Below are 17,521 nucleotides of genomic sequence, written 5' to 3'. Positions count from 1 at the left end.
ATTTTTATTTACATGGTGAGGAGCCAATGTCATGGTTAGGTGTGAGACCTAGACGTTCATTCTGTCTCTATGGAGCCGGGAAGTGAATTGGATCTGAGGGCACTAGATTTAGAAACATTCATATCTCTTAGACAGACATAATCTCTTTTAATGTGACAGAGGTAGGTGGTGATAATGAGGAAGGAGAAGAGAGGAGAGATTAATATATATATATATATATATATATATACACATATATATATATACACACAGGTTTTAAAGACATTGATCATTTGTAGAGACTTAAATAATGTGAGGGACCTAGGATGGGTTTTTCCTTAAGTGACTGAGTGTGTGATGGCCTTTTGTTAGAGGTAAAGAACCCAGGAGGACCAGCATGCCTGAGGGGAAGGAAAGTGGGTTCCCTGTTAGCCTTCTGAGCTTGAGGTGACTACGACAGCACTTGGTGATTGTAAATCCCCACTACATTTGCCCACTACTTTATGTATGTCCAGATGTTCCCTAAATTTCTATCATAAGTTCTATGATATTTTACCTCACTTCTTTTGGTTTAAACTACTAAATTGAAAGCCCTCAAAACAAGGACTATTTTTTCTTTTTTATCCTAAGAATCTAGTTCATTGTCTGATACATAATAAGTGTAATAGGAGGTATAAACAGACTGTTTCTGTCTCAGAATATTTGTGAGGCCTTAAAGGCCAAGAACAATACAGTTATTTCCACTTCTCCCACATTCTAAAGGTTCTAAATACTTTGGTAAGACATGTTAAGAGATAGTAATAAGATGTTACCAGCAGTAACCACCTCTCCCTTTTCTTATTGTTATTGTTGTAGAGGGGGTTGGGGTATTGTACAGAACAAGGAGTGATAATCTGGGGGGAATGAATCGTTGGAGTGCTGTGGCATTTGCTCTCCCTACCTTTTGGAGGAAAAGAATAAAGTGTGTCTCTGTCACCTTAAGTCAGGTGAGTGGGCCTTCAAGGAAATAATTTGGAGAGCCTGATATGCATCTTCTGAAGAATGAGGGATATTGGGGTCTAGGATCTTACTGTTCTGTGATAAGTCAGAAGGTAAAAACACTGATTACTTATGTCTGAAACATCAAAACAAAGCAAGAGAGGACTGTGATGGCAGAAGCTGCATTTTCCTGTAGGCAGGGCAAATGTATTTAGGACCTGATGAGAATTCTCTAGGTGATTGGCCTAGGGTCACTTTAAAAGCAGCAGTCCTAAAATGGATAAGGGGTTTCTATCAGAAGGGTGAGTACCATGCAGACCAAGGCCTGGGGGGGATGGGAAAAAAGGGAGTGGATGCATTAGCAGCAGCAACAGGGTGATCAGGGAACTTATTAGAAATCAGATTCTCAGACCTCACTGGACCGACTGAATGAGAAACTCTCAGGATTAGACACAGCAACCTGTCCAACAAACTGTACAGTTGATTCATGCTGAGTCGTGTGGAAGTCTGATAACCATTGCATTAGAGAATGAAGAGGTGAGTGTCACACTGTGCCAGTGTGGTCCATGGCAGTCCTGAGCTGTAGAAGAAACAGAGTTCCCAAGCAGATCAATTGGACTTTTGGATCGGAGATTATTTTTAAATAACTGAAACTGAGGCTTTCTCTTGTACCACAAAGGACTAAAGAATTGATGGACCATGCTTGAAAGAAGAAGAAAGAATGAGATTGGAGAGTGTGTTTGATAAGGAAAGGGGAAAAATAGAGTTGTTTTCTGATTGTTCCCTATAGAGCTCAGTTCATTCAATAAACTTGTCAGGAATGAATCAAATAAATGTGTCCATAAATTTGAGTAAATGTACAAGTCTGAAGCTCAAATGAAAAGGCAGAAGAAGAGATAACAATTTTGCTATATACTGCATATGGATGCTAGTTAAAACAATGAGAAATGTGGAGAATTATAGAAAGGTTAGGAAACCAAAGACAGGAGTCTGAAAACCCCAGTATTTAAATAGGAGCTGGAGAAAGAAGTTCTCATGAGGCAGATGGAAAAAAAGAATTGTTAGAGATGTCAAAGAAAAGCTAAGAGAAAGTAGTAAAATGTGTGGCAAAGCAGGATAGTCAATTAAGAAGAAAAGAACAAGAAAGAAAATTGACTCACTTTAATTTTGCGTAGAGATTCCATAGTATTGGATGTGAAAATGTGGAGTAATTTTTTTCCAAGAAGCTTAGAAAGCAGCAGAGGTGAGAGAAGCCAGTAGCTGGGGTTTGGAGGTGAAAAATGAAGGAAAGCATTTAATTCACATGAGACAGAATGTGTGGATGTGTATACGTTTTAGGGTAAGAGCCTTTAGACATAGAGATGCTCAGAATTTAGGAAGAGGTTGTAGTGAAACAACATGATCCAGAAAGAGTAGAGGAAGGAAGTGATAAAGGGCATTGGTTAAATAGCTGGTTGTTTAAACAAAATTTCACAATGATTCATTCACAATAAAAATTGAATGACTACTAATTATCAAAGTGGAGTACTTAGACAGTAAATGATTGTAGAAATCCTTTAGTTGTCTCATAAATTTCAGACACTGATGGGACAGCTTGTTCAGTACAGGGGATTCCCTTCTTTATCAAGATGACACAATGCTGGTCTGACCCACATAAAGTAGGAGAAAGAAGAATAACAATTTTTTAAAAAATCAAACACATTCACATATATATTTTTATTACCTAAGAGTTAAAGTAGCTTGAGCAATGACTAAGTTTAGAATATGGCTATGGGGATGGATGTCTCCGGTGTAGCAAGTAGGATGGTTATTTGGAATATTGGGTCAAGGAACTGGAAATGCAGTGTGTTGGGTGGAATTTTTTATATGGACATAATCCTTCAGGATGATAGTAAGGATTTGAATGGAGTAAGGCCAGAAAAGCTATTAGCAAGGTTATCAGTGGAAGAGAGGAAGATGGCAAGAATGAGTAATGAAAGCATGAGGAAAGATAGCTGGTTACATAACCAACTGGCATGGGCCTCCAAAAGCACTGGACTGGTTTTTACAAGAGAAATCATCAATAATAGCTTGGAAAAGCCACTGAGGAACCAAGACTACACCAGTCTCAGCTGATACCCATACAGCAGTGTAAGAGAATGGTAACTTCCTCTTAAATGTTCTGCAGGGAAATCTGTTTCTACAAGGCCACAATTTTAAAGGGAGAGGACGAGATTGTAGTGGAATAGATGTTTTCAGAATTCACAATGGAAATATTTAGGAGCAAGAATAAGAGGAAAGAAAGCATTGTAAGAGTGTATTGGTAAAACAAGACAGAGTAACTTATGGAAAAAGCTTACATCTTGGGTCTGGTCAAGGGTTTCAAGGATGTTGAAGAATAGTAGATAGTAAACTTTGTATAATGGGCAACATTTATTAAGATGTATGCAAAGAGAATACAATATAGAGTTGGTTGTAAAGAAAACCATAAATGTTATTATACTGAAGTTGTGAAACCCTCTCTGCTATGTCATCAGTTAAAGAACAGATTCTAGAAGTGTTTGGAGTTTTATATGCCTGTAATAAGTTTATGAAGCCACTAAACTTATCTAGAGACATGGTTATAATACTATAATCAGATATATATATATATATCGGACAGATATTCTTACGTGGAAACCTTTCTCATATTTTATAGTCATTAATCACTACTATCCTTACATATAAAGTACTTTTTTTCACTATTTCAGAGGTCATACTTTTAGCTAAGAGAATAGACATTCTAATTCTATTATCATTAAAATTTTACCTATGCCATGCTTTTTCTCTAGGGCAACAGTAAAAATGTGAATATTTAATTAATGTTAGGATTTTGCTATGTGATTATCAATTTTATACTCATAAAAATCATTTTATATATTATAATATATTGAATTTCTGACTTCCCAGAAATAATTTCAATAAAGAGTATTTTAAAATGGGGCAGTTCCAAGCATATTTGCTCTTTAAAATGCGGATTAAAAACAATTTTAATGCATTTCCTTATATAGTTGGCTTTAGTATATTTTAATTTTTGTAATTAAAATAAGGAATTTGCCAGGGTAGGTAGGAAGGACTGAATGCTCACCACATGCAAACAATTCACAGTTCTTCCCAAGACATTCTCCTTGTATCACCATGGTAACAGCCAGGTAGGTTGGCTGTTGGGGTAACATCACTGATGGCAGGTCCTTTTCTATACAGTCCAGTAAACGATTGTCAAGAACTTGTTTTATGCATTCACTTCTATGCCAGGTTAAGCCAGGGGTTGTGATCTTTACAGAACTAGGGTGCATTTATAGATACATATTTTGGGGATGAGATGGTTAACTCTGTCACCTCAGCTCATTCTAAACCTCAGGAACTTCAGACTTCTAGGTAAATTGGTTTTGTGTATCCAGGAACAGATGGGAAAATTGGACTGTGCTCTATCATGATAGAACTGATAATGGGGATTTTGATTAAATTTCTTCAAATTCTATTCCAAAAAACTTCTTACCATCATACCATTTAAATTATATTGAATGGACGTAGATGTTTTAACTGATTCTTAGGTAAACAAAGGGGATTAAGTTAATTATCAACATGAATTTCTTCCATTGTAGGCATTAGATACCGAATAAAAGGATGTTCTTTCAATGACCTTAATGCCTTGTCATTATGAAGGGACAGATGAAACTGGATGGCTGTGCCTTCCCTGACACACAATGTTAAATTTTGAGTTTGTTCAATATTTAAGTACAGCTGAATATTCTATTATTTATAACTCAATTAATTAACAATTTCCTTACTCATTGCCACATTATAATAAAATATTTACTTTATATATTTAGAAATATGCAGTTATATTTATATTCATGATAAAATATCCAAGCTGCTTTTCTAAGAACCCTGATAAATTCTGTTTAGACTTAATTTAGAGCAAGAAAAAGGTCAATACTGCAACTGATACAAAGAGTTAACAAAACATAAAAACAGGCCTTAAAGAGGCAGGAACCATGCAACTCTAGAAATTACAGTCATTTTTTTTTTTTTGTGGTACTTGGGCCTCTCACTGTTGTGGCCTCTCCCGTTGCGGAGCACAGGCTCCGGACGCACAGGCTCAGCAGCCATGGCTCATGGGCCCAGCCGCTCCACGGCATGTGGGATCTTCCCGGACCGGGGCACGAACCCGTGTCCCCTGCATTGGCAGGCGGACTCTCAACCACTGCGCCACCAGGGAAGCCCCTACAGTCATTTTTAAAAAATCATTCATATTTTCTTTAGAGGACTATATTGTTTTAATCATGACTAAAGCTGTTTCATTCCAGAAGCATCTCTGCTCTAAAGTCCTGAGAAAGGAATTGGCCCAGCCTGAGTCACATGATCATCCTCTGCATAGGAGCCCGAATTCTGCAGTGATTGGTAGCTTTACCAGAATCACATTGAGCAGGAGAAGCTATTTCAAGAAAATTGAGCTTGTACTACTAATAATCAACACACAATTTATTTTTATTATTTATTTTGTGTTCTTTTCTTGATACACCTGTCTCTTTCTTTCCTTCCCCCCTCTCTCACACACACATGCACACACACACCTTTTTCCCTATATGTATTCACTTCCAAATATGTCACTGTTTACAAAACTGACCCTCTTAAAATTGCAAACCAATTCACTGATTTGTCAGAGAGACAATCTTTAAAAAATGTCTAGCTGAAGCCTACAAAGGCCAGTGTTACAAGGCTTCTTTTCTCCAAATCCAATATCATTAAGGAATATTATGGACTTATGGAGGACTCAATGTTAAAACAAAAATATTTCCCAAAATTATGCATAGCAGAAGTGAAGAGGAAAGACTGAGCTTCCTGTCCAATCTCCAGAGTCTGAAGCCTTCTAAGATCCTAATTTTCTATTCCATTAGTCACAACTCATGAATTAGTGTAGATCTTGACCCCAGGTCATCACTCTTTTTAAGCAAAGTAGAAAAAAAAATGTAATGATTGACGTTTTTGCCTAATCAGAGAACTTTCCTTTTGTCCTTAGGGATTTCCTATTAATGAGGCTGTAATATTCCAGTTGATGCTCGTTGCTGTAGTCTGCATATTTTCAGAACCGTCTGTAGTTTGGGCAAGAGATTTTTCATTGCTTAGTTAATTGATCTGAGGCATGCCTCTGATTTCAGTGGTTGGTGGTGTGGAAGTGGTATGTATGTACGGCACTTCAGAAATAGTAGCTTGTTAATGCAGTGTTCCTTCTGAGACTGCCCAGGCCTCCCTTAGATGAGCCAGGTTTCTCTGATGCCACAGAGTGGCTACCCATTCCCAATTTCACAGCCAGATGAGTAACGGAAGGCTGGGTCCATGTTACCATCTTAGATTGCATGTTCACGTGCTGGACCAAGGGTAGGTGTGCTGTCACCCTCAAAGCAAAATCTGTTCCTCAAACCATATGCAAATCCTCTGGATGAAATTCTTTAACTTTCATGATCCCACTTGACTGATTCCAGGTTTCCTTTATTTGAATTTGTTACCTTTGAATTTATGTTACCTTGTAAATTATGCGAGGGGTATGGTATGAGGAGAAGGGTTAATTCTTTTCTATAGGGGAAGCACATTCTCTTCAATATGATAAGACACAATAATAAAGGATAATTCTCGAGGGATTTGGGAAGTTGGGATTCTTCAAGGCTTTTAGTCCTCTGAAACTGTATGATCAGCCTTAACTTTTCATCAAGCAGCCAGATGTCAATAAAATCCAGCAATTTCCACAATCAACCTCTTCATACTATCTTCAACAACAGATACAAGCAGCAAGCTATTCTTTCATTATTGTTACATAAAGGTTGTAAAAGCTAAACATTTCAAATTTTAGTTCGTTTTTCTTTTTTTTTTTAATTTTAATATTCAGTGCTTTGAAAGCAACCTGTATTTCTTTGGTTAAACAAAAAACATTTCTCATCTCCTTTGTATTGAACTATCTTAGCAGTTGCTTAGTCTCCCAGACTTTACCAAAAGCTTACTCTGAAGCCACATGGAGTAGGCTGATTAATGCATTTGGCACTGAGAGACATGGACTAATTCTAGCTCAATCAGAATATAAATGGAGACTTCAATTTCATATGCCCAATCTGAGTTTGATAACTAATTCAAAATACCCCATGTTTCATGAGGATCTTTTCTGCATAGCTCCTCTCTGGTATCAATTTTTGTATCACTTAGGTTATTCAGTTATCATAAATAAACTCCAACTTCAAACTTAAACAATAAAAAGGAATAAAGGAGAGTAAAGGAGGATTTATTTTAAGAATTGTGTAGTTCAGAAAATCAGAATCATCAATAGAATAAGTTCTCAAGAACAACAGAAATCAGGGCAGCTTGAGATCTCAGCAGAAGGCACTTTGGGGGACATCTCTTCAGGATGATGCAGTAACAATTCAGTTCTAACCACTTCATCCCCATGTGTATCTGGAAGAAAATCTGAATTGGGTCATGACCTTATGTAGGAGGCAGAGGTCTGATTAACAGGCTCATTAGATCCATTGGTAGTAGAAGTCTGATCCTAAAGTAATATTTGTGGGGAAGATAACAAAGTTGTGGGGTTTTTGTTTTTATTTTTCTGTTTTTTCCAAAAATTTTACTTCTCTTTCTTCTTTGGAGATGTTTTACATGATTGGAAATTATTTTCAAATTAATTATGATCTCCATTATATCTCCAAACTGAAGTCTCAAGGTTGCCCGAATAATAATAATGCTTATCACTTATGCAAGGTTTAAATACAAAGCTCCTTATGGTTAGAATTATTTTAATCTATTAGAAGCATCATTATGTTAGCTGAAGTCTCCCTACTTTGCTGTACTAATGTGCCACTTTCAATAGGAGTAACTGTGATGACAAGAAATGAACCTTGAGAAGTTCCCCCATGTACTTCAAGCCCCATATGTCCCCAAAAGAACTAATTATTTTTCTTCTCAAAGGTATTTACCCAACTGAATTTTCTAGCCTTTTTAGTTAAACTTAACTCTGTTCATTCATATCTCCAAGCCAAAACCCTTATAATTATTAACTCTTTTCTCTTGAACTCCTCTCCTCCAATTAGACACTAAATCCATTTACATATATCAGGAATATCTCTCAAATTTGGCCATTTCTTTTGATCTATGCTTATTACCCTTTTCAATACAGGTCTTTAATGTCTTTCAACTGCAGCAGCCTGGTAAATGCTCTTGTCAACACCATTTTATCCAGTTTATATATATATGTTATATATAGTCTCACTGTCACCAGATTTATCTTCATAAAAATGTCTTAATCACATTTTGCTAACTCAAATATTTCTATTGGTTCATTATTGCCTGCAATATAAAATTGAATACTGCCATATGGTGTAGAAGGCAGCCAAACTGGCACACAATTTGGACTCAGTTTACCTCTTTCATTTTATATCAGATATAATCATCCCTATCTTCTCCAAAAGCTTTTGCTTCAGCAAAACTGAGATTATCATTTTATCAAGATGGCAACTAAGATTTATACTTTGGTTCCATGACCTTACACAGAGGTGTTTCTTCTGCTAAGTGATTCTCTTCCTGAATATTCATTCATTCTTTTCCTGCATGCTCTTGTTCATTATTCAAAACACAACACAAATGTCAATTCCTGACTATCTCTGCTTACTCTGAGAGTTTACGTGCACACTAAGAACATTGCAATCTGTGGAATAAATAATCCACAAAAATTAATATGAATTTATTACTATCATTATCATAATAATTATTATGTTACATTGTAATTGTTTGTTACATGGCTATCTTCCTGAGCAACTTCTGAGCTTCTCAGAAGCAAAGGACATATCTAATTCACCTTGGGTGTGCCCAGTGCGTAGCATTGAGCATGGCTTTTTATTTGGTATTCATTAAGTTTTATTGAACTAATAAATCAATGATTGAATCTTCTAAAACTGAAACATGACATTTATCAACCACAAAAATTTCTGAGTTGTGAAGTCTAAAACAATATATTTTTTTCCTCAGAAGACCTTAGGAGTTACTTAGTCATTGTCTAGACTTATTTTACATGTTTTAAGAAAATCTAAACCTTTTTCACCCAATGTAAAGATGACCTTGGTTCACCCTCAGAAAATTAACAGTAAGAGATCTATTTTAAAACAGCATGCTTGTTTTGAAATCTTGTCTTTACTCATTAAGATAAAGGCATGCATTAACTATTTTTGTAAAGAGTATCTTCAGCTGATCAAGTATACTTTGATGTATCCTTAAACATTCATCTTACCAGAATGAAAAGAAACTTCTAATCAAAGAGGTTCTCACTAAAGCTTGGCCTAGTAGGAAGCAGAATGTGTACTGAGTGAAAAAATAGGTCTCCCAGGCAACTTGCACTTTGAGACCTATCCAGATATGTCAGAAATGAAAACCTTCAAATGATTTCAGAATGTTCTATTTCTTTGTCAAAAAATGTTTTTTCAAGTAGCAATTTTAAGAAATATTAACTTGATAACTGAGAAGTATAATGGAGACGAATGGGTAGTAAGTTCTTGATCTCTTTCATTTTTCTTGAATATAAAGATTGTAGGGGCCAAAGAAAGTGAAGAAAAACACGTGTGGTCCTTGAAAAGTTATATTTCTGTTCTTTGTGTGAATGCAGCATTGTAAATGCTCAGGGTAAGACACACTTTAGTACTAAATATTAGTTGTTTCAGGGACCCCAGTACTATATAATGTATCTTTGTGGTACAGGGCGGAGACTCCATGCATTGACTCATGCAGCAGATATTGCCAGACATTATTCTAGATTCTGGTGGTACAGTGGTACAAACAAAGCCTTTGCCCTCGAGGAGCTCACCATCTACTGGAGGGAGAAATACAGGAAAATACAAACAAATGGACTATAATATAATGACAGGTAAATAGATGGAGAGTACATATTTTAGGGTGGTTAGGGAATGACTCTCTGAGTAGGTGTCACTTCATCCAGGCAGGAATGTACTTACAAGTGTGAAAATCATGCGAAAGGGAAGGAAAGAGCACTTGCAAATGATCTGGAGTGGGAAAAAGCTTAGTGTATTCCATTAACAGCAAGAAGGCAAGTGAGAACAAAGCCCAGGGTTGTAGAAGATGAAATCAAGAAGCTGGACAGAGGCAAGATCCTTTAAGACATTGTAGGTTGAGGTAGGGTGTTTGCATTCATTTCATATTGGATGGGAAGCCAGTGAATAGCTTGAGAAGCAAAGCAATACAATATTTGCATTCTTAAAATATGATTTCAGCCATTGAGTTTTGGGGTCAAGAATGGAAGTAAAGAGACTAGTTGGCAGGCTCTCATTGACCTCAAGGGGACAGGTAGCTCGGGGCATGAGCTTAATGCTGAATATGGTCAGAGTTGGGATATATGTTGAAGGTAGGGCTGATAGAACAAGTTGATAGGGTGGGTATTGTATTACTGTACTCAGGATGCCAAAACAACAGACTAACTGGCTCAAACAACAGAATTTTTTTTTTTTTCTCACATTTCTGGAGGCTAGAAGTCTGAGATCAACGTTGGTTACTTATGAGGGCTGTGAGAGAAGGTTCTATCCAGGGCTTTATCTTTGGATTGTAGATGGCAGTTTTCTGCCTGTACCTTCTCTTCACCATTTTTCTGTATCTGTCTGTGTCCCAATTTCCTCTTCTTATAAGAATATCAGTTATATTAGATTAAGGCCCACTCTAATGATGTCATTTTTCTTAATAACCTCTGTAAAGATCCTAACACCAAATATGGTCATATTCTGGGTTACTGGGGGTTAGGACTTCAACATATGAATATTTTTAGGGGTAAGACACAAGTCAGTCCATAGCAGACAAAGAGCCATTTTGAAAGAGATGAGTTGGGATAATTTCTAAGCATTGGCCTGAGTAACTGGTAAATTTATATTACTGAAGGGTAAGAATATGATTGGTCAAGTGTGAGGGTGATCATAGGAGGGAAAACAAGATTTATGTTCTGTACAACTATATTGGAAATGCCCATTAGATAGTTGGGTATATGAGCCTGATACTCAGAAAAAAGATTAGGGCTGGAGGTACACATTTGAAATGCTTCAGATAGACATTTGGAATGCACTGGGACAGAGATGGTGTTTAAAATCAAGGGATGAGATGAGAACACCTAGAAAGTGAATGTGGAAACTGAAGACTTCTGAGGACTCAATCAAGGGACACTATAAAAAATCTAAAGGCAGAAAAAAAAGAGCAATCAGAAAAGGATATTTAAAAGGAACAGTCACTGGTTCAGAAAGAAGACCAGTAGGATATGTTTCCCTAAGAGTCAAGGGAAGAGAGTGATTCACGGGGGAGATGGTCAACTGTGTACAATGCATTTGTGAGAGAAAGGTGAGAACTGAGAAATTAACCACTGGGTGTGGCAAGATGAAGGTGACCATGGAATAATTCTTTCAGAAAATTTGTGAGGAACAAGCACAGAATGGGTTGAGAACAGAATAGAAGATGAGGACAAGGAAACATCAAGTACAGTACATTTTGGGGAATTTGCTATAAAGATGAACAGTTAGGCAAGGTGGAATCAAGGGAGGGTTGTGTTTTGTTGCTTTGGTTTCATTTTAAATTGAGAAATATTGTGAGATGTGTCTATGAACTAAAGAGAAACAATTCAGTAGCATGGGAAAATTTGATGATACAGATGAGAGAGAATCATTTCAACAAGAAAATCCTTGCAAGGCAAATGGAACAAAGTTTGTTGCACAATATATTGTGATAGGAGGGAAGGCAGATTTTATGGAAACATGTATGAGTGGGTTATTAGATTTGTTGGTGGGAAGATGAAGTAATTCTAATCTGATGACTACTAGTTTGGTTGTTCCTTTATAATGAAACTGCAAAATCTTTTCACAAGTATACTTTATAAAATATTTGCTTTAAAGCTTTATAATGTATGGGAAAAGGTATTCCTATTGTAGATTTTATATCATGTTTATCTTGATGCCAGTGGGTTTTATTCCTTGTTTTTAAAATTATGTGAAGATATTTTGTTGGGTGGTATAAAGGCTGAAGATTCAAATAATGAGTTGTAAAATAAAATTTGAAATAAAAATGTAGCAGAATGTGATTTTTTAAATCCCAAATGAATGTTAAAATGTTTTAGCTATTTAAAGATTTAATATATTAAATAAAAAATAAGAATTAATAAATTTAAAATATGAGACTAAAATCATTTCTCTTTCAGTTTTCATATCCCTTTCTTTCCTTTTCTCCCTACGTTTACTCATTATTCTACTTACATGCCTTTCTTCGTTCTATCAGTCTCCTTTGAATCTACAGATTACTCATGTAGAGGTAATTCCAAAGATAAATTACTAAGGAGTTCTCATAATTGCTTAGTCTGATCTGCTGTCAGATGTCCAGATTATTTTTCAGACTTTAAATAAGTTTTGAAAAGTGAAAATCTAATTATCTATTTTGACATGGGAAATAGAGAGGCAAGACAGGAGACATTTCTTAGCTTCTCCTTTAAGAGATACCTTGTTTCTCTTGAATTGTCGGATATGGCATTATTAACCTAAAGCTAAAGGTGGGTCATATCAATGCATATGTTAGAAGTCAGAATAGTGGTTACCATTGAGGGGTAGAGGTGGATTGTGACTGGAGGGGGCATGAGGAGATTCTGGGGTGCTGGTAATGTTCTGTTTCTCATCTAGGTCACTTTGTCTGGTTCATGCTCCATTGTGATCCAGTAGACTCCTCGAGGGCAATCAGGCTGCACCATTCTTCCCTCTCTTTGTGCTTCCCTCCATTACATATACTCAAAGCAGTTTTGCTAAGTGCAAACTGTGTCTCATGCTTGACTTGGTATTTATTGTAGCCCCTTCTCTAAATTTAGAGGTGATTTTGAAAGGAAGAGCAGAGGGTTAAGATATTTTAAGATACAGTTATTGATTGCTTAATACTCCCCTCTGATGCTGACACATTACCTGTGAAAGAAATACATCATGAAGATGTTTTCCCTTAGAGTGAGAGTCTTCCCATATCTTTCATCAGTCCTTCAGGCAAACAGATACATGATGGGTACCTAGGGTGGAGAGACTTGAGGCTTACAAGTGATTCTTTTTAACCCTACAGCTCTTTTAAGTCTGTTGTTTTTGTTATTTGATGTAAGGTCACAGGATTACCTTCTACACTTTAAGGCAAGATAATATTCCTCAATGTCTTGTGATTTCTATCAATTAAAGATTACACATATGAATTCTGGGAAACTCCACATAACTTAAACATTTTATTAACTACCTATTTTTATGATCTTTTCTTCCTTCAGTAGCAGTTTATAGATTTGTAAACTATAGAAATAAAGTTTGTGATATATAGCTTTATCTAAGGCAATATAAAGGTTAGAGGTATAAAACAGGAATCACTTCATTTACTGTGATGATGGGTATATAAGATATGGAAAACATTCTATTTGAGGATAATCCATTTCTATCAATTCAGTCAAATTAGTTTGGAACATATTGCTTGGTGGAAAGGAAACCAGCTACTGTTTTCTAATTTTTAAAAATATGTGCTGCATTTCAGAAACTTATGGTGACTTTGCAAAGTACAAATGACAAATTTCAAACTTAAAATGGTATCTTGTAGGATAGTGCTAAATTTTACCTGAAGGTTTATCTTTTGTCATGGCAGTGATGACATTGCACCATTTTTTATGTTTCTATATTAAGATGATAAAACATGGAAAAATATTGGTTCCACAGAGAATTGCAGTAATTGCTCTGACCCTGAAGGGTGACACAGGACCACCATGAGAGACACAGAGTAATGATAGTGCCTCTAAGCAGAAGTTACCCTTTTCATGAAAATGCTACAATTTGCTTCTGTGCCTTTTACTATAATCATTGATGGCAATGATTTAATCTCATTTTTATAGTTCTAAATAATGTAAATCATCACAAACCACACTTAACATGGAGAATGGGAAGTACAATTAGTCACTGATTTATTGCTTCAGTGAATGTGCAAGTGAGCATAATAACCTTGCCATATTTATAAGAGATAAGAATAATGTCACAGAGTTACTGGAATTGGGAACTAAAAGGTGAAACGAAAACCTTGACTCTACCTGGAGATTTCTTACTTTATTCCACATGATCTGTATTTCCATGGTCTGCTTGAGGATTATCTAGAGACTGAATTTGTGTATACTTCTTGACAGAAAATTACCAAATGTTTCCAAATTTTGCTACCCAAAGGAACACACACAATTAGCAGATTAATTGTTTTATTTATTGGTGTACATTTTTCTCCCAAGACTATTTTCTCCTGCATAGAAGATGTGCTTCATGCTTTTAAAGAATCCAATTTACCAGCCTAATCTATCAGACCATCACTTTATGCAATTTAACTATGTCATATTATTTTAATCCAGAATATAGACTTAAGAACAAAAGGGATATTTTTACCCTGAATTTTTCTTCAAGCTCAGCTGGTTTTAATATTCTGTTTTCTTCTTCTCAGATATGGATCCATCTGCACCCCTTGTACACATTTGTACACTCTATAGTTTACTCATCATCTGTCCAGAATATAGAACAACCCCAATTTTAAGCAGAAGGGATTTAGGCAACTCTAACATAACACTCTGGAACTCAACATTAAGACACCCTTCCTGCTTGTCTAATTCAGACATATTTATCTCTGTTCTAAAAACTCAACTTTATTTTTTTCCTTAGAGACAGTTTGCCTCATTAGTTAGGATCGCAGTTATTCCAGGACTCTAATTCTTTATTTGTCTTGCCAGATTTTGCCCCAGACTTCCCTCCACCAATCTCCCCTTCACCTCCAAAAGAGCATTGCTTACCAAAATATATTCTTGGAGGAACTGATTTCTCAGGCTGATTCAGCACAAACAGATGTTTCTATGATCAGGTACATTTCATAAATTCTACATGCTGTATGAATGGTTTTCCATGTATACAGGAAGGTGGAATGTTAAAGGAGCTTTGGTTAAACTATATATATAGCACTGTCTCCACCATACCAACACAAAAAAACCCTCATTTTTCCTAAATAATATCTATCCACAATTTTAACTAGGACCTTAATCACATAGGGCCAGTCTTCCTGAATGCCAAAAAGCACAGTGTAGACTTCAGATGCTACCTAGATACTTTTTAATGCCTCATTTTCCCCCATAGCCTTATGACAAATGTTTAATATCACCTCTGTAGTTATAAAAAGAATAAATTAGGTCTGAAGAGCCAGGTGTGAGGCCTCTGCCCCCGGCACTAAGGCAGTGAGTGAAACTAGAAGGCACAAAGGGAAAAAAAGGGAGAATTCCTTGTAAAATATGAAGAAGGAAAACTTCTTGATCCAACAGACTGGAAAACTAACGCAAGGAACACATTGAAGAAGACTTGAAGCCGTGTGGCTGACAGGGTCTTGGTACTCTGGCGGATGTCAGGGCTGAGGTTCTGAGTGGGAGAGCCGAGTTCAGGACATTGGTCCACCAGAGACCTCCTGGCCCCACAAGAAATCAATCAGCGAGAGCTCTCCCAAAGATCTCCGTCTCAACGCTAAGAACCAGCTACACTCAACAACCAGCAAGTTCCAGTGCTGGACACCCCATGCCAAACATTAGGAAGACAGGAACACAACACCACCCATTAACAGAGACGATACCCAAAATCATAATAAGGTCACAGACACCCCAAAACACACCACCAGACATGGTCCTGTCCACCAGAAAGGCAAAATCCAGCCTCATCCACCAGATAACAGGCGCCAGTCCCTTCCAACAGGAAGCATACACAACCCACTGAACCAAACTCACCCACTGAGGGAAGACACCAAAAACAATAGGAACTATGAACCTGCAGCCTGTGAAAAGGAGACCCCAAACACAGTAAGTTAAGCAAAATGAGAAGACAGAGAAACACACAGCAGATGAAGGAGCAAGATAAAAATGCACCAGACCTAACAAATGAAGAGGAAATAGGCAGTCTACCTGAAAAAGAATTCAGAGTAATGATAGTAAATATAATCCAAAATCTCGGAAATAGAATGGGGAAAATACAAGAAACGTTTAACGAGGACCTAGAAGAACTAAAGAGCAAACAAACAATGATGAACCACACAATAAATGAAATTAAAAATTCTCAAGAAGGAATCAATAGAAGAATAACTGAGGCAGAAGAATGCATAAGTGACCTGGAAGATAAAATAGCGGAAATAACTACCACAGAGGAGAATAAAGAAAAAAGAAGGAAAAGAATTGAGGACAGTCTCAGAGAACTCTGGGACAACATTAAATACACCAACATTCGAATTATAAGGGTCCCAGAAGAAGAAGAGAAAAAGGGACTGAGAAAATATTTGAAGAGATTAGAGTTGAAAACCTCTCTAATATGGGAAAGGAAGTCGTCAACAAGTCCAGGAAGAGCAGAGAGTCCCATACAGGGTAAATCCAAGGAGAAACACACCAAGACACATATTAATCAAACTATCAAAAATTAAATACAAAGAAGAAATGTTAAAAGCAGAAAGGGAAGAGCAACAAATAACCTACAAGGGAATCCCCATAAGATTAACAGCTGATCTTTCAGCAGAAACTCTGCAAGCCAGAAGGCAGTGGCAGGACATATTTACAGTGATAAAAGGGAAAAAGCTACAATCAAGATTACACAACAAGGATCTCATTCAGTTTTGACAGAGAATTTAAAACCTTTACAGACAAGCAAAAGCTAAGAGAATTCAGCACCACCAAACCAGCTTTACAACAAATGCTAAAGGAACTTCTCTAGGCAGGAAACACAAGAGAAGGAAAAGACCTACAATAACAAATCCAAAACAATTAAGAAAATGGTGATAGGAACATACATATCGATAACTACCTTAAATGTAAATGAATTAAATGCTCCTAACAAAAGACATAGACTGGCTGAATGGATACAAAAACAACACCTGTATATATGCAGTCTACAAGAGACCCACTTCAGACCTAGGGACACATACAGACTGAAAGTAATGGGATGGAAAAAGATATTCCATACAAATGGAAATCAAAAGAAAGGTGAAGTAGCAATTCTCATATCAGACAAAATAGACTTTCAAATAAAGACTATTACAAGAGACAAAGAGGGACACTACATAATGATCAAGGGATCAATCCAAGAAGAATATATAACAATTGTAAATATTTCTGCACCCAACATACAAGCACCTCAATGCATAAGGCAAATGCTAACAACCATAAAAGGGGAAATTGACAGTAACACAATTATAGTAGGGGACTTTAACACCCCACTTTCACCAATGGACAGATCATCCAAAATGAAATTAAATAAGGAAACACAAGCTTTAAATGATACATTAAACAAGAGGGACTTAATTGATTCTTATAGGAAATTCCATCCAAAAACAACAGAATACACTTTCTTCTCAGTGCTTACGGAATATTCTCCAGGATAGATCATACCTTGGGTCACAAATCAAGCCTTGGTACATTTAAGAAAATTGAAATCATATCAAGTATCTTTTACACTCACAACACTATAGGACTAGA

Source organism: Orcinus orca, chromosome 4 (genome assembly GCF_937001465.1).
Source record: "Orcinus orca chromosome 4, mOrcOrc1.1, whole genome shotgun sequence".
NCBI classification, from domain to species: Eukaryota; Metazoa; Chordata; class Mammalia; order Artiodactyla; family Delphinidae; genus Orcinus; species Orcinus orca.
This window is presented reverse-complemented; position numbering follows the sequence as displayed.